This window comes from Mustela putorius, unplaced genomic scaffold, assembly GCF_011764305.1.
Source record: "Mustela putorius furo isolate JIRA1106 unplaced genomic scaffold, ASM1176430v1.1 tig00537350_pilon_pilon_pilon, whole genome shotgun sequence".
NCBI classification, from domain to species: Eukaryota; Metazoa; Chordata; class Mammalia; order Carnivora; family Mustelidae; genus Mustela; species Mustela putorius.
In genome coordinates, this window is record NW_025422471.1 from 3,701,240 (window position 1) to 3,727,618 (window position 26,379).

A 26,379-nucleotide genomic window follows, 5' to 3' on the forward strand; every position below is an offset into this window, starting at 1 on the left:
GTACACTATGTGCACAGTTTTTCAAAGTAGTCTAAAATCTGCCATATGGTTAAAACATCAACAAAAATTTTTCAAAGTAATACTCACCCTTCAACCAAGGAAAACTGGTATTCTGTACATTTCCTGCCTTATTATGGTGGGCTGCCTTCCCTTTCTGAAAAGCTCAAATGATGTTGGTCGTTTAATGGTAAGAATTTACTCCATTCTCATTTAAAGAGATTTTGTTTGTTGACTTGCTTAGTTTACTTGCTATGCCTATTAATGTTGTTATAAACATAACCAAAAATTAAGGACATAGACTTGATAGGATGATAACCATAGAGCTATTGGTGAGTTAATAAATGCACTATCGTCTTTAAGTAGATGCAGTGATTAGGAATGTTAGCAGGAAAAAAAAAAATTATTGGCTCCTAGAAATTTTCAAGATGTGCCAGGAGCTAAGTCCCTCCTAACTTCCACATGGTTGTTCTGCAGTGATTAAAACATTATTATTCTTCCTTTATATTTTACAGAACATTTACATGTAAGTTCTTACTTAAAATTAAGTGATTTTTTACTACATCAGTTATATCCAACTGATACACTAAAGAATTCAAACACATAAATGTTCAGCTCATGTTATTCATTTAATAAATAATAGAAAATATCTGTACTTGACAATAATACTTTGCACTGCAGTATTTCTTATAGAACATGGACCTCTACACAAATTTGTGCATTGGAACCTCTGTTTGAATTACGTGAGACAGGCATAATAACACCTATTTTTAATTCAAATAAATATAATTCCTATTTTTAAAATAAGGGTTCCGGGTCATCAATACCTTAAATGATGCTCAGTTCTGCAAAGTTCTAAGAGGATAAAGATTCTAGTTTGTCTGACTCTGTTCAAGGTGTTCTTGATTGCATTAAATTCAGACTAAGACACTTCTGAGTGTTCCACAACTGTACATAGTACCAGCATTATTTAGAAAACTCTCCTTTTGCACTTGTTCTTTTGTCACTGCCTCCTTTTCTTATTAAGGATATTATATAGTTTTGTTTGGCCTTGTTTCTGAAATTTATTTACAGTATAGCATTACGATAATGATTTAGCATTTCTGCAAGTCCATGCTCTTCAGGAATAATCTTCCATTAATTTATGTTTACAAAGGGCAAGGGAGATAAACATTTGATCTGGTTCATATAAATCAGAGAATAGAAAATGCTAATTATTAATGAGAGCTCAGATTTTCCCTTCGCTCAAAATTAAATAGCATGAGACCATTTTTAATAGTAAAGTCGTGAGAGATACAATTAGTGAAGTTATATTTGCATTTATCCTTGGACATTAAGGATGATATTGGCTGTAAATCTCTCATTTTAATGCTTTGCTAAAAATCTCTCATTATCATTTTGCTATCCAATACCAGTAATCTCTGAGGTGAGGCTAACACCAAATTAATTTAACAGTATCTAGAACTATAGGGGAAAAAATACTGTAAAAATAGAAGCAGTGTCTGTCTTGCTCACTGCTGATTATTTTCTAAGTCAGTACACGGTACATTGAATGAACTATATAAATTTTGATTAATGAGTAAACACTAACCCTGTTAAGAGAGATACTAAGATGTTAAGAGACATTTAGAGAGATGGGGAGATGAGTAAGTATCAGTCACACACAAAAAATAACCCAGAAAAAGCTAAAAGCAAAATTATTCTTTTAAATAGTATTTAATAATGCAGAAATCAAAGAGCTGAGTGTGTTGCATGATTAGAAGTGTCTTTATTAATAAATACTCTTTTCATGCATTCTATGTATGATGTAGACTAGGGCAGTAGGAGAACATTAGGCAATGTATGATCTTAGAACCAGGTAAAATGAGAACAATTACTATACGCAGTTAGAAAAACTTGGAAGCATTAATACCAATCACAGTTTACGTCCTGGGGATTTTTCTTCCCCAGTGGTATCAGAATTATGACTAAGGCCCAATGTTGAATGAAAATGTGCTTGGGAGCCAAAATGCAACTTTAGAAAGTCTAGTCTTTAGATTCAGTCCCTTCTTCGAGGCCCTCTGTGAATGGTGTAGAACCAGCCCCACCACCATCGTGACGTTGCCTCCTCCATCCATAGAATGGAATGGCTAGAGAAGAGAAGGCCAGACTTTAGAGAGGGATTTCACTTTGGATAGGACAGGGGCACCTGGGTGGCTCAGTGGGTTAAAGCCTCTGCCTTTGATTTGGACAGGACTGAGCTAGACATGGAGAAGATGAGTTCAAGCAGGATCTTCTACAACAAGAAACAGTGCAGAGCAGAGTCTCACATATAGCCTTCCAAAGTACTCGCAAATGCACCCAGAAGAGAGAACACACATTCAGAATCCTTCCTGTAGCTTTTTGAAAGCCAATCAGTGTTAGCCAGAAAGCAGCCAGAGGATCAGCAACTTGTCCGTCCAGTAAGGATACTGGCTCGAGTTCCCTTCCCCATTTTTCTGCCCCTGGTGGTTCTAATACCTCAAAGACAGCTGACCAGAGACATGTAAAACACTAACCACCTTCTAGTCCCTTCTATCCTCCTTCTAGTCCACCTTCTATCTCCCGAGTTCTAAAGGTTTCTTGGAAGCAAAAAGATCACGGAAAATAGATTTAGTGGAGTCCTAGATAACAGAATAAGATTCTCTTATTAACACAAGGTGCTAAAATGTATTGAGTTTGGACAGATATATCATTAAAGACAATTTGGGGCATTTTTTTAAAACAAAAAAAAAGAGTTTCATGAATAACTTTATGAGACTTCTCTGTAAACTGGACAGACTTTTTTCTAGAATTTTACCTAAGGTTAACAATAAGGAGGAAGCTAGGGTCTACATAAAAGTGTATTTAAAATGTTTCTTTTTCTCACAAAGGGGTAAGGAGAATAGAGAATTATACTATAGGGATTTGAGATGATAGGGATCTGAGACATTTGTGAGATTATTTTTCAATATTTTTGCATTTTTAATATATGATAAAATGTATAAGAATTGGATAAATGTTTTAGAGGACTATTGTACCTGAGTTTTGGCACATGTTTTCAGTACCTGTGTTTTTATTTTTCTATATAATTATGTTGATGCCAAGTAAAAATTCTTTTATTATTGTAAGCAAATAAGAACAGGGGTTGTTTTAATATTTAAATGATGCCTTGGCTTCTAGGGAAGTTTCACTGATGTCACTATGAGCCGAATTTAAAAGATTATCAATAGTTGATGCATCTGCACCTACATATTTCTTTATGCTCATACTCACATCAAATACTACATTCTTTTCTTTAAGTTATTTCACATGTTTTTGCTTTATAATTTTTGACAATATTAGATAAAACTATATCCATTATTTTCACCTGACTTGTTAAAAATATGACAACACTGTATGTGTTATAATTTTGTCCATATACAAAAAAGTCCATAATACATATGCATATACTTACACATATGTAATATAAATGCATGGGTGTTTGTAGTGTAGGTAAATCTATAGACCTCTTTTTATTTTTTTTTAAAGATTTTAATTATTTATTTGACAGACGGAGATCACAAGTAGGCAGAGAGGCAGGCAACCAGAGAGGAGGAAGCAGGCTCCCTACAGAGCAGAGAGCCCAATGCGGGGCTCGATCCCAGGACCCTGAGCCACTGAGCCACCCAGGCGCCCCTATAGACCTCTTTTTTTAAATCTCCTTACTGCCCCACAGAAAGGATATATTTGGTCATTTTTTCATCTTTAGTTATCATTTGGACTCGGGTGACAAAGATGTACAAACGTAGGCTCATCAGTTGTGAGGGATGTTGGTCACGGGGGCAGGTATCAAGTCTTTGGAGGCAGGGGTGTGCTATGATCTGAATGTCTGGATCTGTCCAGAATTCATGTGCTGAAATCCTAACCCGAAGTGACAGTATTGGTGAAAGAGAGTTGGAAGAGCGGCAGACAGGGACAAGGGCCCCCTCTAGCCTAAAGGAAACCACACTTAAAAGGATTTTATACCACCCTGGGAGGAGCCCTCCACCCTCTCCCATGTGATAGATGACAAACTTGATTGGCTGTGGGGGTGCAAGGAGAGTTAATCAGATTAAAACAGTCCTGCCAATAAGCCCATGAAACCGCCCCCGCTCCCCGATTTAGAAACTCTGGTGGTAACCCTCCTGGGTCTCCCCTCTCTTTGGGAGCTTTGTACCATCACTTTAGTATTGCTCAATAAACTTTGGCACTTCATTGCCCACCACTCTTCATTTTTTGAAGCCGGGTGACCAAGAACCTCAGGCACCAAAGGAGAAAACACCTTTTCAGTATCTGGAGGTGGGGCCTTCAGGAGGTAATGAGGCCAAGAGACCTCAATCATTAGGACTCTGACCATGAAATTAATATCCTCACAAAAGAGACCTGAGAGAGCTAGCTAATCCCTTCCACTTGTAAGGTTACAGTAAGGAAATGGCCATCTAATAAGAAGGATGCTCTCACTAGACACTGAATCTGCCAGTGCCACCAGCTTAGACTTCCGGCCTCTAGAACTGTGAGAAATAAAATTCTCTTGTTTATAAGCCACCCAGTCTATGGTATTCTTTCATAAAAGTCTGTTTGTTAACTGATTTGTTTCTTTCCAACACAGCATTTGGCAGAGCAGTTCACAACTCAAAATTTATTTCCATGTTCTTTTTTTTAAAGATTTTATTTATTTATTTGACACACAGAGAGATCACAAGTAGGCAGAGAGGCAGGCAGAGAGAGAGGGGGAAACAGGCTTTCTGCTGAGCAGAGAGCCCAATATGGGACTCGATCCCAGGACCCTGGGATCATGACCTGAGCCGAAGGCAGAGGCTTAACCCACTGACCCACCCAGGTGCCTCCATGTTCTTTTAAATTCGAATTATATGTAATCGTATTTTTCTTGTAATTCTCAGCATTTGATAATTTCCTAAAAGTCTTTTTTATAAAGATATACACTAATTCCATTGGTATCAAACAACATGTTCTATAAATACACTTTTGACAGAGTAGGCAGTTAGCTAGGTATGAACAGGATTCTCCAACTATTAAAAAAAAAAGAAAAATCCAGAAATCGCCAACTACCCCCATCTCCCCAATACTGCAAAGGGGAAACTTCAACCAGCAGTGGACTCGGGGGAGCCCTGGGGCACAGGAGCCTGTGCTCTTCCTTATGTTCACTGTCCTAAAGTAACATAAGGTTTCATTATAATACATTTACACTATGATTACGACCCCCTTGAGAGAGATAGGTGCCAAGACATTCCTGCTAAAGACCCTATATGGTCCTAATCTCCCCCGCCAACCTATAGGAAGACACTGCCAGGTGATCAGAGAACCCTCAAAGACGGCCCCAACTGTAAACCTTCAAGCTAAATACAGATAAAGGGAGAACATACCCTTAATCCTGGTGTACATGATGCCTCCAGGCCTGACTAATTCCCTGTCTTGAGAGTCTTTTCTCTTTAACTGCTATTAAATTCTTGAGAGTTTGGCTCTGAATTCTTTCTTGGCAGAATTGAGGTAGGCCTAGAGGCATGGAAGGGATCCACCTTTGATAGAGTCTTGAAAAGGCTTGCTTTATGGCTTAAGGCTATAGTAAATTATGGTAAAAGTCACCTGTGTACCCAAATAAGGTTTTTTGTGTTACTGATAAATTCACTGTTCTCTAGCTGTTGTGTCAGTTCTGCCTTTGTACTGTGCAAATCTCATATCCTTACTGATTTTTCTTCTTCTTTTTGTAAAATTTTTGAGAACACTGTCTTAAAATAGTCTCTTATTTTTGAGAATTTGCTAGAGCTTTTTTGGTTGTTTTTTTTTTAATTTTTTTAATTTAAAATTTTTTAAAAAATTAATTTTGCCGGGGTCCCTGGGTGATTCAGTGGGTTAAAGCCTCTTCCTTCGGCTCAGGTCATGATCTCTGGGTCCTGGGATCGAGCCCCGCATCAGGCTCTCTGCTCAGCGGGGAGCCTGCTTCCCCTCTCTGCCTGCCCCTTCACCTACTAGTGATATCTGTCTGTCAAATAAATAAATGTCTTTTAAAAAATTAAAATTAAAATTAATTTTGCCCATTTCTAAAAATATTTTGAGAATATTATTTGTTGCACATTGATTTTGCCTTTAAATTCAGGATGGTGGATTATCTTCACATTATGAAGTTCTCCTTTTTCTCAAATAACAATTCTTGCATTCAAGTCTATTCTGTCTGATATTACTTTGATTAAGGGATGCTTGTAAATTTACATATTTCTCCTTTCAATATTTTTGTATCCCCATGTGTAAGATGAATCTCTTAAAAGAAACATATAGTAGGTTCTGCATCTTTTTAATAAACACTGAGCATCCTTGTCTTTTAACTGAGAATTTTGTCTTTTCCCATCTTATGTAATATTAATATAGTTGCATTTGAATCAACATGCTGATAAAGTTTAACAATCATCTTTTAAAAATTATATATATATATATACACAAATTGTTTTATAAATTGTACTGATATAAAAATATGTAGAATACAGTTTTTAAATAATAGTGTTTTAATAGTGAACTATGCCAAACAACAAATCGCTCATAACCAGTTTATTCTCACTGAATACCATCATTGCTTTTTGCCAAACTGTCATATCTGCAGCCAAATTATGATTGCAACTGATGAACAGCTCTAATTCCAACACAAATGTTTGTTGATATTTTTACGTTATGAGTAAGACAAATTGTAACAAAAAACATATGTCAGAACTTCACTCTTGTCAATAATATGAACAACTTCTTTGCTGAATTAAATGATAGTTTTTGAACACTGGAAGAACATTTTCTTAAAATTTTGTGCTACTCACAATGAATAGAGACATGACACATTTAAAAGTTTAGTGTAGGGGCACCTGGGTGGCTCAGTGGGTTAAAGCCTCTGCCTTCAGTTTAGGTCATGATCCCAGAGTCCTGGGATTGAGCCCCGCATCAAGCTCTCTGCTCAGTGGGGAGCCTGCTTCCTCCTCTCTCTTTGCCTGCCTCTCTGCCTACTTATGATCTCTCTTTGTCAAATAAATAAAATAAAATCTTTAAAAAAAAAAAGTGTGCATTAGTGTGCATTATTGTCACATTATTGTCACCCCGAACAACCACCAATGCAATAATTGAGGCCCTGATTTGTACCATTTGTTAATTTTTGTGATGTAAAGACTCCACCATGACAGATATCAAGCTATTGACTTGATGTCACTGACCATAGTGTCACCAAGGGCAGCAGCAAACCATTTAACATCACATTTCCACCAAACAGATACAATAGATGTTAAAAAAGAAAGAAAAAACAGAAAGAAATGTAAAGGTTACAATGAATAGTAAAATATAGTAAAATAATTAGAAATTGTGGAGTCCAAGTTGTGGGAAGACACTTTCTTAATGATGTGGAAGTGTTCGCTCATTTGACATTTTTCTTAGATTTTATGACATGAGAGGCAGATTACTGACTTTTTTATAACGTGACATATTTTCTCCATATGCTGACTTGTTGCATGTCATGAAGAAAGCATTCTGAAATTCTGAATTTTTTTGGTGAATATCTTATGACACTTCCAGGCAGGTGAGAGAGATTTCCCACTCAAGTATGATGTACTACTTCATGAGTTCAATGTGGTCTGTCACAGGCCATAATAAACTCTTTGACAATGGACTTGCTGTAATAATACTTCCCCCGGCTCCCCCACCTTTTTTTTTTTTTTTTCCAAATGACAACCTTCTTTTGCTTTAGAATGGTACTAAAGTCCCAAATACAATTATATATATATATATATATATATATATATATATATATATATGGACCAAGTACATTTATAAAATTGTTTTAGTCTACAAAATGGTTTAGGAGCAGTTTGTCAGTTAAGCCAATGTGATTAGACATTCAATTTTATGACTATTACTTTCCTTACCCAAATAAACAAAATAATTAGAGAAAACAGTGAAGTCACAATCCATTTAATACTCATAAAACCTTCCTGTTGATGTAGCTTTAGAACTGGGCAACTGAAGTAACTATCCATCTTGCTTTTAGAGTAATTGCATTTAAATGTGATCTCAGAGCAGAACAACCCCTATAATTAACCACCTTGCTTTTGGAATACCTTTTTATCAGTGTGTGTCTTTGAAGCAGAACTAAAAGGAAATAAAATTATTTTCAGCATACTATTTTTTTCCTGAAGTAGTTTGTTCCAATTAATTTGCTGAATATAGGACATCCAATGAACCACAATGTTCATGTTACTTTAATGCACTAAAAGCATGGTTCTGTTTTCTGCATTTTATATTCCTTTCACCAAAAACAGAATTATTGTTATCAACCATTTCCATAAGGTGTGTGCTTCTCCAAATGTCTTATGAATGATTGTATTATAGTTTACTCTTAGCATTCTTGAGAATGAGGCTAATATGATTCCCCCATTTTATTGAGGGGTTCAACATCTATTTCTGTTTGTCTCCTTTGAAAAGAAGTAAATGTTATATTTTGTTGATCATTTATGTGATGGAATGCGTAGGTCACACTGGATAAGACAAAGCAAGTGTTACATCTCTGGTATTTTGCATCCCTGACTGCTTGAATTATTCCTAAAACAGCGGCACTGTCCTCCAGCTGTTCTATGTCAGGTGTACTGTCTAAGGCTACAATTCTGAATCAAGGTCCCCTAAGTTAATGACTTTGACTTTAAATGAGCTAACAAAATATGCTGGTAAGGACTAAAGGGTTATTTTAGGGCAATTTTTAAAAGTGGAAAACACTTCTCCTTGTTATGATACACATTAACTATTAAGTATTTCCTTAAATCAGTAAATAAAATGTTTGGATCTCCTAGAGAAAAGAAATATTTAATAAAGCCACTTAATTCAAAAAAAAATTAATACATATCATTAATTTATTGCTTAATTAGTTGACTTTGAAAATGTCATATTATCTTCTAATATTGGACATCCTTTTCTGAGAACATTATTTGTTGAAAAGTTATAGGAAATAAAGAAATTAACAGTCCATCCGATAAAATATAGATTCTCGAAGTGCTGAAAAACTTTTTTGACTGCAAAGTGTTCTAAATAGGGGAATATTTAATTTCTTAATTTTAGCAGATATTATCTGAGTAACAGATCATCAGATCTGAACTACAAAGGTATTTCAGTTCTCTGCTGATGAGGTCAATTTCCTTCTACAGTGAGGAACTGAAGTAGTGATTCAAAAAATTCGATGACTCCCCACCCACAGCACTGATTTTTAGGGATCAAACAAACTCAATCACCGCTTTTTCCTCTGTCTATGAAGTAGTAACTTGTTTCCATCCTTTATATGTTAGACAATTGGCAGTCATGATAACCTCATTCTGTTTCGAGGTTTGAAATGTAGGCATCCTCTGCTCCCTGACAGAGATGCTACAAAGCAGACTTGTTAAACAGCTCTCTCAGTAATGGTTGACAAGTTCAGATATGCAAAGAGAGAGTAAGCATTGCCACCAGGAAAATGAACGCTTCCTTGGCATATCAAACAAAGAGCTATGCAAGAGCTCTGTGACCCAGAGAGCCAAACATACACTCCATGGCTTCACCTATAAAAATCCTTTCTTCTCAACTCAAAAATTCTGTTTCTCCTTCCAAATATTTAAGATTTTCCTGCCCAATGTCTAATAAATCTATGTGCCAGACTGTGTTCTCACAAACACCTCAACACTTTAATCTCACTCCATTCTACCTCATTCTAACTGCACTTGTCTATGCCAACATTTTCTAGCTCTTCCTCTGCTCACTCAGCTTTTCTCTATAGAATACACTAGCACTTTCTCATATTTCTCTTTTCATTTTTCTCCCAGTCCTACATTACAAAAAGCTCAAACCCTGTTTGCAAAGTTCAAATCAGAAGAGTAGAAATCAAATGAGTAGAAATATTAGAAGGTAGAAATGGCAAAAGGCATTTGTTAATATATATTTGTTTCCATATCAAGGCCAATTGAGGGGAGGGTATTAGTTTTATGTAATGTAAACGGATATTAAAAAAAAAAAAAGACGAAGAAGAAGACTTTTCATTTTGTGACTTACAGTTAAATGAAGTGTCTTGACACTAACAATTTTGAGGGTCACAGTAAATATGCATAATTTCCATGCTGCTAAGGAAAAGAGTGCTGGGGTATAGTCCCTATGTCATTAAGCAAAATCAATTTATAATTTCTGTGAATGCATACTGGACCTTGGAAATCTTGTTCCAATGGGGGGAAAAAAAACATGTAAAACTTAATCAGTTGCCTTTAACGTTTATCACCTGATATCAACCTAACATATGGGGACAAATGGGATATGGGGTCAAAGGACTTGGGTTTAATCAGTCCTCTTCTCAGTGTTCACTCTGTGGGTTCAAATAAGTTTCTGTTAATTGCCTGAGTAGTTTTCTTAGACGTAATGAGAAATTTCTCATGAAACTTGAGGAGTTGCTATTGAGAATTAAATATAATGTATATTAACCATAGGTCCTTAGACACAGATACAGAGTATCTGTATAGTTAGATACAGAGTTTCTAACACTAGATGAATGGCACTATAATTTCTTTATATTTTGGGGGTTTTGATTAATTAAATATATATTTATTTATATAAAATATATTTATATATTTTTATAAATAGATATTTAGGTTCATTTATGTATTTATACATATATACATATATGTATAAATCTATATATGCAAGTATATATGCATATGCATATATGCAAGTTCATTTATGTATTTATGTGTTTACTTATTCATCAAGGATACATTTGTCTGACATAAAATAAGGGTGCAAAAATAAAGAATACATGTATTTCTCATTATTACCTTTACAAGTGATGTTTGCTTTCTGTTCTTCAAAGAAATCCCTAATGTCTAATGGAAATCTGAAAAGGAAAAGGAAAAGGAAAAAGTGAGCTTGTTAAAGATTACTCACCAAACACTGCATGATTGACTATCTCTGTGTTATAACTCTAAACACCTTGATGAAAGCTGACATAAGACTTTTTAAAATTAAATTATAAATGTGATTAAGCCAATGATGACTGTAAGAACATTAATTAAATCTGCCATTTTGGGCCACATGATCGAATTTTTCTTTAATAAATTTCATAGGTCAAAAGCTCTCAAATTAGCTAACCAGAAATTCCTGAGCAAGTGATCACATGAGCACTCAAAGTCAATTGAGCAGTGCAATATGAAATTAAACTCCATATTTACACACACACCTTTTATTAGACATGTATTTACTCAAATTACTGAAAATATTGAAAAGCTTGAATCAACCCATGCAAGTTATCTCTTCTTAGAGCCAAGAACACTTTCATGAATTTTTGTGGTAAAAATGCTGTTGTCTGAGCTCAAGTAACCTCAAATTTTCATCACCAAAGTGAGCATTATCATTTCAGATTGGCAAGATGTTGCTCACTCCAAATCTTTCAATGTCTTATTCATTGAATAAAACATAAAAATTCATCACTTTTACAGGTGTTTATCTAGTGGATCGGGTATATACTAAACCTACACCCTGAAATAGTTGAGAAGTGAAAATACAGGATGTTCATTGTATTAACTGGATTTAGAAAGAAGGTAGCATGAATGTCTTAAAATACACCTTCATTTTTGGGGATGTGTGTGTGTGTGTGTGTTGCCTCATATTGTCAGCATTTCTTTCACACATCAGTTCATGCTTAACTTTATGTCCAAATACAGTTCAAAAACTATGGTTTGAGTAATTTATCTGGGGAAAAAATAGCAAAGCACTATTTGGTTAATGAATTAAAAGCTTAAGTTAAGAAACAAGCAAGTTTAATTTCATTCCCACTATACTTTCCTACTAGCTGAAGCCAAAGGGCTAAAACTATAGGTGATATTAGTAGACGTTCAGTTAATAGTTATTAACATTTAATTAGTTGTCTTTCAGACTGTCACACTGATTATTTTTTTCCCTTTGAACATCACCAGAATGACAAATTCTGTATTAAAATGTTGAGGAAACTTTTAAAATAAGTTAAAAGTCCATCAAATAAAATAATAAACTCTTAAAATGTTCAAGATCTTTTTTAACCCCAAAGTGCTCTAAATATAACATTTAATTTCTTAATTTTAGCAATTTATATGGGTTGTAGCAATCACAATTTATAGAACCATAATTAAAACAAGAAAAATATAGAAAGATTTGTGAGTAATTTTGGACCTATTACAATTGTCAAATCCAAGTTACCTTGATAATTTCTACCTTGTTTCTTCATTATTTGAATGCCTAGGGCTTCATATTTCGAATCTTATAGGCTCAACACCTAATATTTCTTTCTTCATTTTATACTGGCTCTGTTGTGGCCACTGGGAGATGTCTATATCTCCATACCTATATTAGCAGATTGTCCAAAGAAAGCAGGGTAAGTCATTCTGGATAATCATCAGGCACAAAATATAAACATATATATATTTAAGAATTTATTTATTTATTTGAGAGAGAGTGTGCATATGTGCAGGCACGTGAGCAGGGCAGAGGTGGAATAAGAGGGAAAGAATCTTAAGCAGACTCTGAGATGAGCAGGGAGCTCAATGGGGCTCCATCCTAGGACCCTGAGATCATGACCTAAACCAAAACCAAGAGCCTTGGATACTTAACTGACTGAGCCATCCAGGTACCCCAGGGCGCAAGTTATATTTAATAACAAATTTTAACATCACAATTTGGACTCCACTGCATTGATTTTAAAAATTTATTTATTTATTTTGCCAGTTGCATTCCAAATTACATTTTAGGATAGAAATCTGGCTCAGTCACTATGGAATATTTTATCAAAACACACTGAAATAATATTCATTTAAAACTAAATTTTGATGGGGGTTGCGGTGGTCAATGGCCTTTCCTAAATGCTCTGAGGCTCCTTTAGCAGCAAAAGCAAGTCTAGGGACACCTCCAGTGTACCATTCCTAGTACACTGTATTCTTCTGTACCTCAGCAATCAAGGTGAGGTTCTTGGACACTGATCTACCAGAGTAATCCTCAATTTTAGATTTTTTTCTGTATTGCAGTTACAAGCACTTGTGAAGAACTAAACACTTTCAAAACACCAGGTCTAATATCCCTTTAGGAATAATGTTGGGAACCAAAGCAACTAAGAAAGAATTAAAATGGCATAAATAGTAAAGCAGTATCAGTTCAGTCTTTTAGTAGGAAACTGACTTAACTGGTAAAGTCTAGTTGATACTGAGATTTATTCCATGATTTTTAAGAAGTTTTACTTAAGAACTGAATTCTATGAATATGTTTAAGTTTATTAAGCTATTTATGATGATAAAAATTATCCTAGTACTTTAGGAAATTGCAGTAACAGGTAAATAAGGCATATGATATTCACTGACAAATACAATTACATTGAAAAATTATATTTCTTCAAATATCTTATAAATTATAGCTTTTAAAGTAGTGGATTTTTGTGGCCTGCTTTCAGTGATATTAACTGTATTGCCTACCTTTTACAACATTTAACATATTTTATTTTGCCAACTGATGGTAACCCATAACTTATTAATATTTATTTATGTGTATATTTGAAAATAATTTATTATATAATACAAAATAATATAAGCAAAATTGTTTTATTTGATTTGGTAGATTTCTAAGGAAATATATTCACAGAATAAACTATGTCTATGTCTAAGAATACAGCAGATGATACCAATTATTTAAAAGCAAGGCTTCTGTAACTTACTCTGTAATTTATTAATCTATTGTTAGGAACAGAGTAGTTCTTTGATATTAATTCATGAAACTTAATTTGAATAATTCTCTTGCTAATTTATTCACAAAACAGAAAGATAATAATGATGAATTCTGCTTAGTGTTTTTTACATGTCATTCAATACTTTGATGCACTTAAAAAGTAACTACAAAAATGGATAAATATTCATTCAAGGTTTTGATCTTTCTAATACAGACATTTTCAAATCATTTTGGAAAAAAAAAACTTTAGAAAAATAGCTCTGACTGAAGTCTACTTAGATTATTCTAACTTGAAGTGAATTTAAAATAATATGTAACCATAAAAAGGCCCAGGAATTTCCCCTGAGAATTGAAGTAAAACTATACTTAAAACAAAAAAACTGTTAGACTTTGAAGAAAAACCGAAAGTCTGTATTAGAGTGACCTAGGAAAGTGGGAAGTTTATGGAAATGATTTAAGTCATCAAATAGGTGTGTTTTTTTTTTAAGGATTTTATTTATTTATTTGACAGACAGAGACCACAAGAAGGCAGAGAGAGAGAGGAGGAAGCAGGCCCCCCGCCCAGCAGAGAGCCCTATGCGGGACTCGATTCCAGGACCCCGAGACCATGACCCGAGCCGAAGGCAGAGGCCCAACCCACTGAGCCACCCAGGCGCCCCCAAATAGGTGTGTTTTTCTGCCATATTTCCATACTTAATTGGGTACTTAAAAGTGGGCAGTGGCCTCAATTAGTGGATGTCACTTTCTGAGCAGCCTTCAAAATCAACCCAGGTGCTGGCAAGCTCAAAACCTCAAAGGAATGACTTCTTTCGCTTTGGTCCCTGTCTGGGTTGCCTGCCTTACTCCTGAGCTACAGATCTCATCATTCAGCCACCTGATTGCCCTGGCAGGTCACACACCAGGCCTTCAAGGAGATTGGCCAGTCAACAAATTTTAAAACTAGTTGGTCCAATCATCCCCTTCCTTGTTTTTGTAAATAAAGTTTTACCAGATCACAGTACACCCTTCCATTTACAAATGGTCTAAGGCTGCTGTTGTGCTACAAACGTACAGTTGAACAATTACAACACCTGCAAAGCTTGCAAAACATAAAAATGTTAGTATCTGGTCTTTACATTAAAGGTTTGCTGACCTCTGCTATACAGAACTGAGGATTAACTAGTTATTGCTCTACCAACAACATGATTTAACTTCCAAAACAGTATTGACTAAAGGGTGGCTGACATGGACAGATTTCTTTTATTTATTCAAAGTTCAAAAAAGAGGCAAATCTGATGGTTAGTGTTCCAGTCAGTTTGGGATTATCTTTGGGGGGAATTGTGACCTATAGGCATAGAGGCAATACTATTAGTGTTTCGAGAATATTCAATTTCATGGTTTTGTTGGCAGTTACAGAATTGGGTTTACTTTTTTGAGCCATACACTTGTGATTTGTGCTTGTTTCCATGTCTACATTTCAATAAAAGGTTGAAAAGCAAAGAAAGTAAATTTTCATGGAAAGCAGATTTGAATCTGTTCATGCCATCATACTTACAAAGAAAGAATAAGTCCTAAGGGGTAACTTGTATAGGAACTGATAGCATCATAAACTTCAAGAGTTTTCCTGTGTTAGGTGCATGAGGGTAGTCTCAGCTGAACGTTAGTTTAAGTGGTTCATAGTAGTCACAATGATTCCAGTCTCCTTCTATACAGTGAGTACAATGGTTAGTGTGATATGTAAAATCATTTTTAGCAAGAAGGACCCTCCACTATATGTGGAAAATCTCTAGATGGGAATAGTGCTCTGATGAAGATATATCAAGGTCATCCTGCTAACCATTCATAACTTGGGTAAGCAGAAAAACAGAACCCAGGCTTCAGGGGGAAAGGAAAAAAAGAAAGGAAATGGGGAAGGAAGGATAGACAGACACAAAGAAAGAAAGACAAAAAGAAAGAAAAAAAGAGAGAATGAAATACCAAAATAAAAGACAAACCAAAAAAGCCCTCTACATTTTTAACTCCAGTCAAGCAAAAATGGAAAATCTGTGACCCAGGATTTATTCGTAGAAGGAGTGACTAGACAAAGGGTATGTCCTGGAATTGGCCTATACCTTAGAGAACTGGGTAAAAAGAAAATGTATAAGTAGATCCTGGAACTAGTGGGAAAGGACAAAATGTTAAATACAGAATCCACTGAGCATGCAGAGAAAAACAGCTTCCCAAAGCAAGTATTCCCCAGTTGACGTCATTAAGAAAATGTTACAGCTGGAGACAGAAGGTGGAGTAAAGAAATATCAGCGCACAAAGGGAAAAGTCTTTTATAGCACACTTGTGAATTCTGCTAAGAGCAAAATTGTACCTGCGAAGGGAGCTGAACAGGCTTTGACAGTAATTTGCTTCAGTCATTATTATTAGTGAGTTAGTGTCCTGTGTGGTAAGAGCAAAGAAATATTTCAAAATATATATTTCCGTTCTGAAAATGTGGGCTCGTTTTAACACTCCAGTTCATGATAGCCGTTGCAGTAGCTAAATAAGAGCAGCAGACTAGTAGAGAAGAAAAACACATCCATGTGACAAGGCACACATATTCCTATCCAACTCATTTAGTTGAAGAAATTTTGAAAACAAGAGCTGTGCACAAAAATATCTCAATCTCTCCTACCAGAAGTAATGATTTGTATTTATGTAATAATTTATTTAGTAAGGACATTATATTCGAATGTGTTCCAGTTCCAAAGACAAAGCTGCAGGGAAATAACTGCACAAAAATGCGTGAATGAAGACAACACATAGTCACATTCCCTGTTGTGACACCAAGCACAAAGGCTATAATCAAAAAGATTTGCAAAACCAAGTGTTAGTGAGGGCGTAAGGCAAATGGAATCCTCACAGATCACAGTGGAGAATGTGAAAGGGGCACTAACTACACTTTGGAGAAGGCTTTGACAGTTTCTTCTGGACATATATTTACACTGCACTCCACAATTAATCCCTGTGAAAATACATGCTCGTAAAAAGGCTTGTACAAATATATTGATAGCAGCAAAATTCATCAGAACTAGCAACTGCAAAAACAAAGACAGAGTAGAACAAAACAACTGTCCATTAACCGGAGAATGGATAAATGCATACAGTTCAGTCATACAATGATATACTATTGAGCAATATAAAAGAATGAGTTTCTGATTACTGAACCAGAAGACCTTAAGGTATAAATCTGAATGAAAGAAGTCACACATGAGAAAACAAATAAAATTAATTATTGCTGATAGAGGTTAGAAAGTTCCCACTACTGGGTACACCAGGGTGGGGAACGTAACAATAAAGGTACATTAAAGAAAATTATGGGATGATGCAAATAGCTTATAATGTTTATTTGCGCTGCATGATAGATAGGGCTATGGAATGGTCAATTTCATCAAACTGAACACAAGACGTGTGTGTTTTATTGCTTGAAAATAGATCTTGATTGAAAAGTTTACCGAAGTTTGGGATATAAGGACACTATTTTGTGCTTTTGGGGAAAGAATGTGGATCAGCAAAGATATCTCACTGATCCTATAACCATGTTTACATACTTTAGGACTCCAAGAAGATATTTAGTTTGGGGCTTTACAGCTAGTTTCTTTCAGGTATGATAAGCTTTAAAAAGACAGGTTACTAGAAACATAATTAAACTATTTCCTTGAGGTGAATTGACAAAGTAGACTTATTTTCCCTTGAGCTGATGGAGGATATATTATTTAACTTTACCTACTGTTGTTAGCTATTTTAAAGAAATATGGCCCTATTTTAGTGTTCAATGGTCTGTAAAGGTTTCAAGGTTGGGAAATAATAATTTCCTCAACCAAATTTAGTTTCTCAATACAATTGGCCATATGCCAACATTATATCATTCAGGTACACTTTATTGGCAAATTGTTTTGATATATCTTTGTAATCTATAGGAAGAAAAAGTTGTGTTACTTATGAACAGAGGCAGAAAGCTGTTTGTGTGGGATTGCTCCTTCCTGCCTCACCACAGAATTTTATCAGCTTATAAACATTTTCAATTTCATCCCGTATATAAAAATCTGATGTAAATAAATGAACCAAACGGATAGTTGATTTTAGAGGGAGATTTTAAAAAGTAAAAGCCAGTAAATCTAGATGAATGAGTGGTTTCTACATACCAAAAATATTGTATATTAAAGATTGTGGAAATTATGAAACACTATCCACCTTGAGCTGACAGACCACTAATTCTAAATTATGACAGTTTCGGTATAAAAAGGCTTCAGGTCCTTTGACTAATGAAACTTAACTCTCCCTAAATTCTCAAGAAACACCAAGAGCTTTTGAAATACGGAGCTATAGTGGTCTTACTCCACAATTTCCGGGAGTAGGGCTGGCTGATAGGTGGTTCTAACATGCAACCAGCTTGTGGAACCATGGTCAGCTCTGAGGGCCTTTCAGGAAGCAATTCTAAACCCAAGGTAGGATAAAGGGAGCTATGTTAGAATTTGGATACTGAAGCAGTTAAATGTAACATTTCTAATTATTATTCAACAACTCTGGGTCTTCTTTTCGTCATATGCAAAATCAAAGCATTGAATCTATTGGTCATGGGAGTCCTCTTAGGCTCGAAAATTCTTCCATGAAGTCTCTCTGTATGAATAAGTTTACCTTCTTTTCAGACTTCCCTTCTTTTTGGTATTGACTTAGCTTACTTTTTTTTGCAAAATGCTACCTGCGTTTGGGAACACAGTACAAGAAAACCAAAATTCTCAGGGGTGAGTCCTTTCACATAGGATGCCTCCTTTCAATTTTTCTGACCATATGAATGAACTGCAAAAGAAATACAATAAAATAAAATAATAAAATCTCTAAATGTAATGAATGTGATTCCAACTGTTACTCTGCCTGAATTATATTTTACTTAAGATTCTAATAGCTAAATCTGGGAGTGCTCCCCATTTTTTGTTTGGGGACAGTAAGCACATTGAAGAGTTAAGTGCCGATGTTATGATTCTATATCCCAAATATAATTGACTTTTATATTTCCTATTTGCATCATCAATGGTGAACAATAGTCTTCAAAGGCAAGAAACAAACAATATCATATATAGTCTGCTTGATCACATATTTGAGGGACAAGTCTTTGAGCAGCTTCACTGGGAAACTAGTCCTTTTATAAGAATCAAGTGCTAAAAAAAAAAAAAAAATCAAGTGCTAAAAAAAAAAAAATCAAGTGCATATAGTCCCTGTCTTGGCACATAGGATATCCTGAGAAATACATTTACATATATATTTTCTGTATTTCTGATGCTAATTGGTGAAAAGGTCAAATGCTGAGTCTAAGGGATGGACCAGGAAAGGGAATGGATGAAGTAGCAACTGTGATGGGCAGCATTCGCAGCAAAAGGGGTAGACAAAAAGCAAGCTCTTTTATAGTCTGAGAGCTAACAAGAGAAGCAAGATCCAGTCAAAGAACCATATTTGTGAGAGTATTTAAAAACCATGGCATAAAAGAAAACCAGTAGGAGGAAAAAAAAAGAGTACACAATAATTCAAATTATCCTTTTTTTTATTATCCTGGCAATATCCTTTTTTTATTATCCTGGCAATATCCTTTTTTTTTTTTAAGACTTTACTTATTTATTTGTCAGAGAGAGAGAGAGAGAGCACAAGCAGGGGGAGCGGCAGGCAGAGGGCGAAGCAGGCTCCCTGCTGAGCAAGGAGCCCCATGTGAGACTTGATCCCAGGATCCTGGGATCATGACCTGAGCCAAAGGCAGAGTGAGCCACCGAGGCATCCTAGCAATGTCTTAACAGAAATATATGACCACATATCTAAAAAAAAAAAAAAAAAAAATTCCAGAAGAGGACAGAAGCATAAGGGCATGAAAGGAAATAGGAAATGAAACACCAACATTGCCATTTCTCAGTAAAGAATATTTAGTTTGGCAATATTGCCTGTACTCTTGTCAAAGAAATGTCTTTTTCTTTTTTTGATAATCTCGGTTTTATAACTCTGTATTTGATATTTTGGATTTGGGTTCTTTCCTCGAAAGATCATTGTTCACCTGTAATGAAATAGAAGCCTGGTAAAACGAAGGCAGTTATGCACTCCGGGAAAGGGTGATGAATAGCATTGTGAACTCCCACCAAATGCTAAATTTAAACATGATAATCATTAAATGAACTTTTAGGTTAAAAATTGTATTGATTTAAGTAAAAAGTATTTTTTGCCTGTTCACATTTGGTTTTCTTCTGTGTGAATGCTTTTCTCAGTACCCTCTCCAGATGCTGGAGATGGAACGGAAAGTTCCCGCCTTCTAATCACCTGGTAGTTTCTTCTCTTGACAACCAGCCCCCACACTTGGGTGGATCCTAAAGTCACTCATTAACATAACAAAACATCTTTATTTATTTATTTATTTGTTTATTTTTTATTTTCAGCATAACAGTATCCTCATGGATTTAGGAAATTCGGAATGGCTTAGGAGCTTTGTGCCAAAAACAGGGATGAAGACCAAATACACATTTCATACTATAAATCACATCACTGGGAGTGAAAGATAAGCCTGAAAGGAATTAAACTCTGGTTCCAGTGACTCAGGAAACCCTGACAGGTCTGTACAATTCCCATGGTTTACTGGTAGAAGTCATCCTTGAACCATAGGAGATACACTAATACTTAACAAATCAAATATGTTGGGTCAATTTTTTGCCTAAACTGATCTGAGTTGGATTTCTGTTGCTCAAAAACAAAACTTCTGATTAATTACAATTCTATTTATAATGGCAATGATGGTGAAATTCTGGCATTGGCATATTAGGTAAATTATGGTACTTTTATATAGTGGAATTTTATGCAGCTATGAAAAATCACATCAAAAATAATGGTCTAGGCATTTTTTTGCATTATAATATTATATGGAAATTGAGAATACAAACAATATGATTCTATTAGTTGATGCTAAAATCTTAGAACTCATAAAAAGAAAATACATCAAAAGGAACATATGTATTAATAGCTGTTGCCACCAGATAATGGGATTATGTTTGATTTTTTTATTATTCCCTACTCTTTTCTCTTTTTCAACAATGAATGTATATTGCTTTTATAATAAGAAAAATAATTCACTTTATTTGAAATGCTCCTGTGATTAAAAAGCAATTTAAGCTTTTCAAAAGGAATAGATAATTCATTTGTTCTTAGTAAAAAAAGAGTCAAAAGAGGACACTGGATTATATTCCTAAACTGTTTTTAGATAAAAATGTTAATGAATCTTTCTATATTTGTTTTTCTTAAAAAGTGCCAGTTTCTATTCAATTAAAAAGCAAATGTAAAATATCCAAATTTAAGACAATTTTATACCAAGTAAAATGTCTCTTTTGTCTCCTGTATTAATTCTCTAGTACCCAAGTACCCTCTCCACTGTCAGCAGCAAAACTGTCTTGGTATTTTTTAGGAACCATACAACTGCCATGAATTTGTAATTATTACAACTATATTTTATCATCTTTTGTTCTAGCAGATTCAACTATTTTTAGTTCATACATTCATGAGATGCAATAGATAAGTATCTCAAGCAGATCTTAGGTGATGACAGACTGAAAAATCAGCCTGTCACCTCTGTCTGGATAGAAGCAGTTGTCATTTCACTGTGAGCTAGTGAGGTTCACATTGTTAAACCACAACCTTTACTTAGCTCCTAGGTGCCAACCAACAATCCATACAAAACAGGAGGATACTTGAGAAATGCATAGCATTTTTTAATAGTTGTTTCTGCTGTCAGCTGTAAGTTCCTAGCAGTAGATGCCAAGAAATACACTCAATGATTTAAAGAACTCTCCATAAGTACTATTGTCATTTTAGGAATCAGGTTCTTGGGGTTGGGAATGGGCAATTACAAAGCTTGCCCAAGGTAACATGAATAAACAGAAGCAGCTGTTGGTCTGTTGGGCTTCAAACCCTGTGCATTTTAATGTGAAACCTGTAAGATGTCATATATAGAAGGCACCCACTGTCTCGGCCTATAGCTTTGACTGTGTAATGTGTCTCATTCTACTTGCAGTACTAGTCTGCCTTACCTACTAGTTAGTGATAGGTTAGCTACAAATTGGAAACAATATCCAGAGGGACGTGCTGCATGCAGTCAGAATGTTAGTGTTTAATTGTAACATAGACAGTAGATCGGAAATGGGATAAACAATACTCTAAGAATAAATTTTAGAAGAGGCTAAGAATGTAATGAGGCCCCAGTCTTTTTGAGAGTAGTTTCAGGATTGATCTGTGACTCAGAATATGTTGGGTCTGTGGATACTTACAGGGCTGTATGAGTAAATGGCACTGTGGTTTGGAAGGGTAGCGGGACAATAGAATGCAGTGATTCAGAGAAGAATTACAGTACTCAAGTTCAAATCCTGGTCTGTTCTGTATTTGTAGCATGAACTTGAGAGAGTCAATTTTCCTCTTTTGTTCTTCAGTTCTCTCAATTGTAATAAAAAAGTGAGAATAGCATAGGTTTCTTCAGGGTTAATGAGATACCACAGCATTTAATCTAACATTTGGCACACTGTGTATACTTGATAAATGTAGCTCTTTGAGCCATGAAGATTCTCCTTAGTATGGAGAAGATAAATCCTATAGCTAATTTTAAAGATGACACTATTTTTTCTAATTATGGTAAAATATAAACAACAGAAAATTTACCATTCTTAAGTGAACTCGTAAGTTATACTAATATTTTCACACTGTTGTGCGACCATCACCATTACCAACCTCAAGGACTTTTTAATCATTCCAAACCAAAACTCTATACCCATTAAACAATAACTCCCCATTACCCCCTCCCTTATCCCCTGGTAAGCTCTGTTCTAGTTTCTATTATTTTACTATTCTAGGAATTATACAATATCTGTAAGCACATATGTCTATATGTATATAGCTAGGTAAGTACACATTTATTTGGCTTACCTTTTTTATATGGACTCTTCCACAAGAATATAAGCCACTACAGTGCAAAGATTCTGTCTATTATCTTGACTAATAATTTTTCAGCTCCCAAAACAGTTTATGACATACGGATGGTTCACAAGAAATGTTAATAAAACAAGTGAATAAAAGAATGTGTGGTAATCTTCCCTTTTATCTATACTCCAAAATTCCCTGATAATAACCACCATGTCTTTTCCCTTTTCCCTACCTTCACATCATGAAAAGTAAATCCATCTCAAAAGTAGAATTATTTAGAATAGTCACCAGTATGAAAAGGGTAATACCCAGTGTGGACAGCTCAAACGCTCATGCATTGCTAGTAGGAGTAAAACTCATGCAAACATTGTGGAAAACTGCTTGACACTGCCTACTAAAACTAAATATATGCAATACTAAGAACATCTATTCCATTTATACACACATGAATGTATTCATTTCTACCCAAAGGTCTATACAATAATCCTCATAGCAACATTGTTCCCAGGGTGTGAAAACAAACCACCCAGAATGTCTTTACAGTAGAATGGAGAAAGGAACAGTGGTGTAGCTATAAAGCTGAATACTCTTCAGCAAGGAGAAGGAACAAACGTATATGTATATATGGCGAAAGTAACATCGAATAAAATAAGCCAGACACAAGAAAAGTGCTTACTGAATTATTTTTTACATAAATTTTAACAACTAAAACTAATATATGGCGTTAGAATTCAAGACAAATGTTGCCCTTGGAAGGATGAGCTGGGTGGTGACTGATACAGGGAGGGAGAGGGCTTCTCATGTTTTAATAATGTAATGTAATGTTTCTTGATCTGGATTTTGGCTACATGGGTATGTTGACTTTATGGATCTTCAATAAGCTATCCATTTCAAAAATATATTTAACTTGTCTTTGTGTATAAAATATGTCAATAGAAATGTTTACATTAAAAAAAATGATAGATTTTGCAAAATTTCTTTGGGACAAAAATGTGTTAATGCTTAACTTCCTCAGTAAGTTATACCCCTGTTTGATTTGGGTTTGATGATTTCATTCTATACTGCCACTTTCCTATTGTCTAAGAAGAAGGCATTTAACATTTCTCCCACATTTTTAGTTCTTGTTAATTTATAGATCATTCTAGAAAACTAGCAATGCATCCAAGTTAAACGGTTAGGTAAAAACTGAAGGAATTCAGGTGTCTACAGAATATTAGTGGTATCATAACTAAAAGAAACTTTTAGATTAGATTTTTCTAAGACTGTTATTATTATTTTTATTTTAGAATATATTTTACTTAGATCCTATCAAATTCTGCATAATTGGATCCCTAACTTGAGATTCAATTCTGATAGCACATTTCCAATAATATAACTATACAAGAGTATAAAAACAATTTCATATCTAATAGTTATATTTTTCTTAAAAAAATCATTCTGCTGAATACTTGGATTTGTAATAGTCAACACTGAGAAAGTAAGTAAACACCATTATGCTGAGTCTGTGCTAATGATTATATACAGTTGATCATTTGAAAGTGGACTGAGTAATTATTTGTCATGGTTTGGGGAGTTTCTTTATGCCTATGATATAAGAAATATAAAAACTACTTTCAAAAATACATTATCGGAAAATTTTTCTGTCAGGTAGTAATCTTTTACATGACTTTTTTGTATATTTAATAAAGAGAAAATAAATCTAGGAATAGGTTTTAAAAGCTGACAGTAGGGGACACCTGGGTGGTTCAGGTGGTTAAGTTTCCCACCCCTGGTTTCAGTTTAGTTATGGTCTCAGAGTCAGGAGATTGACCCCCCTGTGGTGTTGGGCTCTGCACTCAGTGGGGAGTCTGTTTGAGATTCTCTGCCTCTCCCTCTCCATCTACCTCTCCCTCCCACTCATACTCCCCCCCCTCTCTTTTTTGTAAATAAATAAATAAAAATATTTTAGAAAATAAAAATAAAAGCTGATATTGGGTACATGATTTACAAATATTGACTGAAACTTTCTTGATTTTCTGACATTCAATCTACTTTCATGTAAAGAAAAAAAATGAAAGTTTTTTTATAAAATTAACTCCCTATTAAAATGCAGGTATTCTTAAAAAATACATTTTAATAGTCAAAGTTTTTCCTTACTTACAGAGTACTCTTTTGGCAAAAATCAAATTAAGAGGTCATCTGTGTATACTCACACATATCCATGGGAAGGACACCCAGACTGAAAACTTTTTCTATATATAAGTAAACATATTCAGAAATGACTGTATTTTCAGATACCATTTAAATTTTTAACTAGTTGATTTTTATTTCTTCAATTCCTTATTGTAAATTACCTAGATAATTTCTTCTGTTTACCATTTTATTTCACCAGTGTAGAAATTAGAATTGTTTAAGTTATAGAATGCTAATTCATTATTTAGATTTCCAATATCGGAGTGTGCTAAAATTTTAAAATACGTTTTTAATCTGAATATAATCTTGTAAAAAATTCATCATTTGAAGAGTAGAGTTTGATGAGTTTTAACAAATAAACAGAAACTTACAAATTCCAGTAAAATCAAAATAGAGAATGTTTAATTCACCTGAAAAAGTTTTGAGGACACCTTGCTGTCATTTCTTCACACACCCCCCCAATCCTAGACCTTGGCAACCCATTACTCTGATTCCTATTCCTAGAATTTGGGTTTTTTCTAGAATGCCATATAAGTAGACACATAGAGTATGTGGTCTTAATGCCTGGATTTTCTATTTTGGGTAATGATATAAGGCTTCATCCATGTCGTTTCATGTACCTGCAGCCATTATTTATTACTGCTAAGTACTAAGCCATTACACTATGCTATTCACTACGGCAGAATACTGTGCCACACTCTGTTCATCCATTTACCTCTTGATGGACATTAGGTTCTTTGCTCGTTGGATATTATTATTAATGCTACTATAAATATTTGTGTGCAGTCTTTGTGGATGTGTTTTAATTTCTCAGTCGAATGCCTAGGAGTGGAATTGCTGTAGAGGCATGATGATAAATGTTCAACAACCAGCTTTCTGGAGGGCCGTGGGAGGAGAAAACTTTGATTTGTAATATTTGCTTATTGCCATAATGCAAATATTTCCATCGTGACTGATTTCATAGTATTAACATTACACCCTTAAGGCAAAGTTGGGAAGAGATGTGCACAGAGAACTCTTGTGAGGCCAGTGTAAGCAGAGGGTAGAACACACATCATAGAACTGCTAGTTTAAAGAGTTGAGTGTATATTTAACTTTAAGAAATTCCAAACTATTCGCTAAAGGAGTCGTCCATTTTTATATTTTCACCAGAATTATATGAGAATTCCAATATCACTTGGTTAGACTTTTTAACCCACTGAGCCACCCAGGTACCCTGGTTAGACTTTTTAAATGTTAGCCACTGTAGTGTTAGTAATACCTTACTGTGATTTCAATTTTTATTATTTGATGACTAAGGACAGTGAGTATCTGTTCATGTGCCTACTAACCACTTCTATATCATCTCTGGTTATGTGTCTTTCATATTTTTGTTCATTTTATATTCATATTGTATTTTTTATTGAATTATTCCTGGGGAGTAAGAATTCCTGGGGAGCAGCTCTAAACTCAAGTCAACACTAAGCCAAATCCAATTAGTGTCAAGCCAAAGCATAGAATCCCACCTGATCCCCAGTCTTG

At 34.8% G+C, this 26,379-nt stretch overlaps 1 long non-coding RNA gene across 1 annotated transcript in view; it reads right to left on the minus strand.

Moving 5' to 3' along the window:
- Window positions 1-26,379, minus strand: part of LOC106003483 — a 202,978-nt gene that overhangs the window by 39,551 nt on the left and 137,048 nt on the right. Inside the window, exon 3 of the long non-coding RNA XR_001176008.2 lies at window positions 10,839-10,897. This is a non-coding gene — a long non-coding RNA (uncharacterized LOC106003483). The remainder of the gene's footprint in view (window positions 1-10,838; window positions 10,898-26,379) is intronic.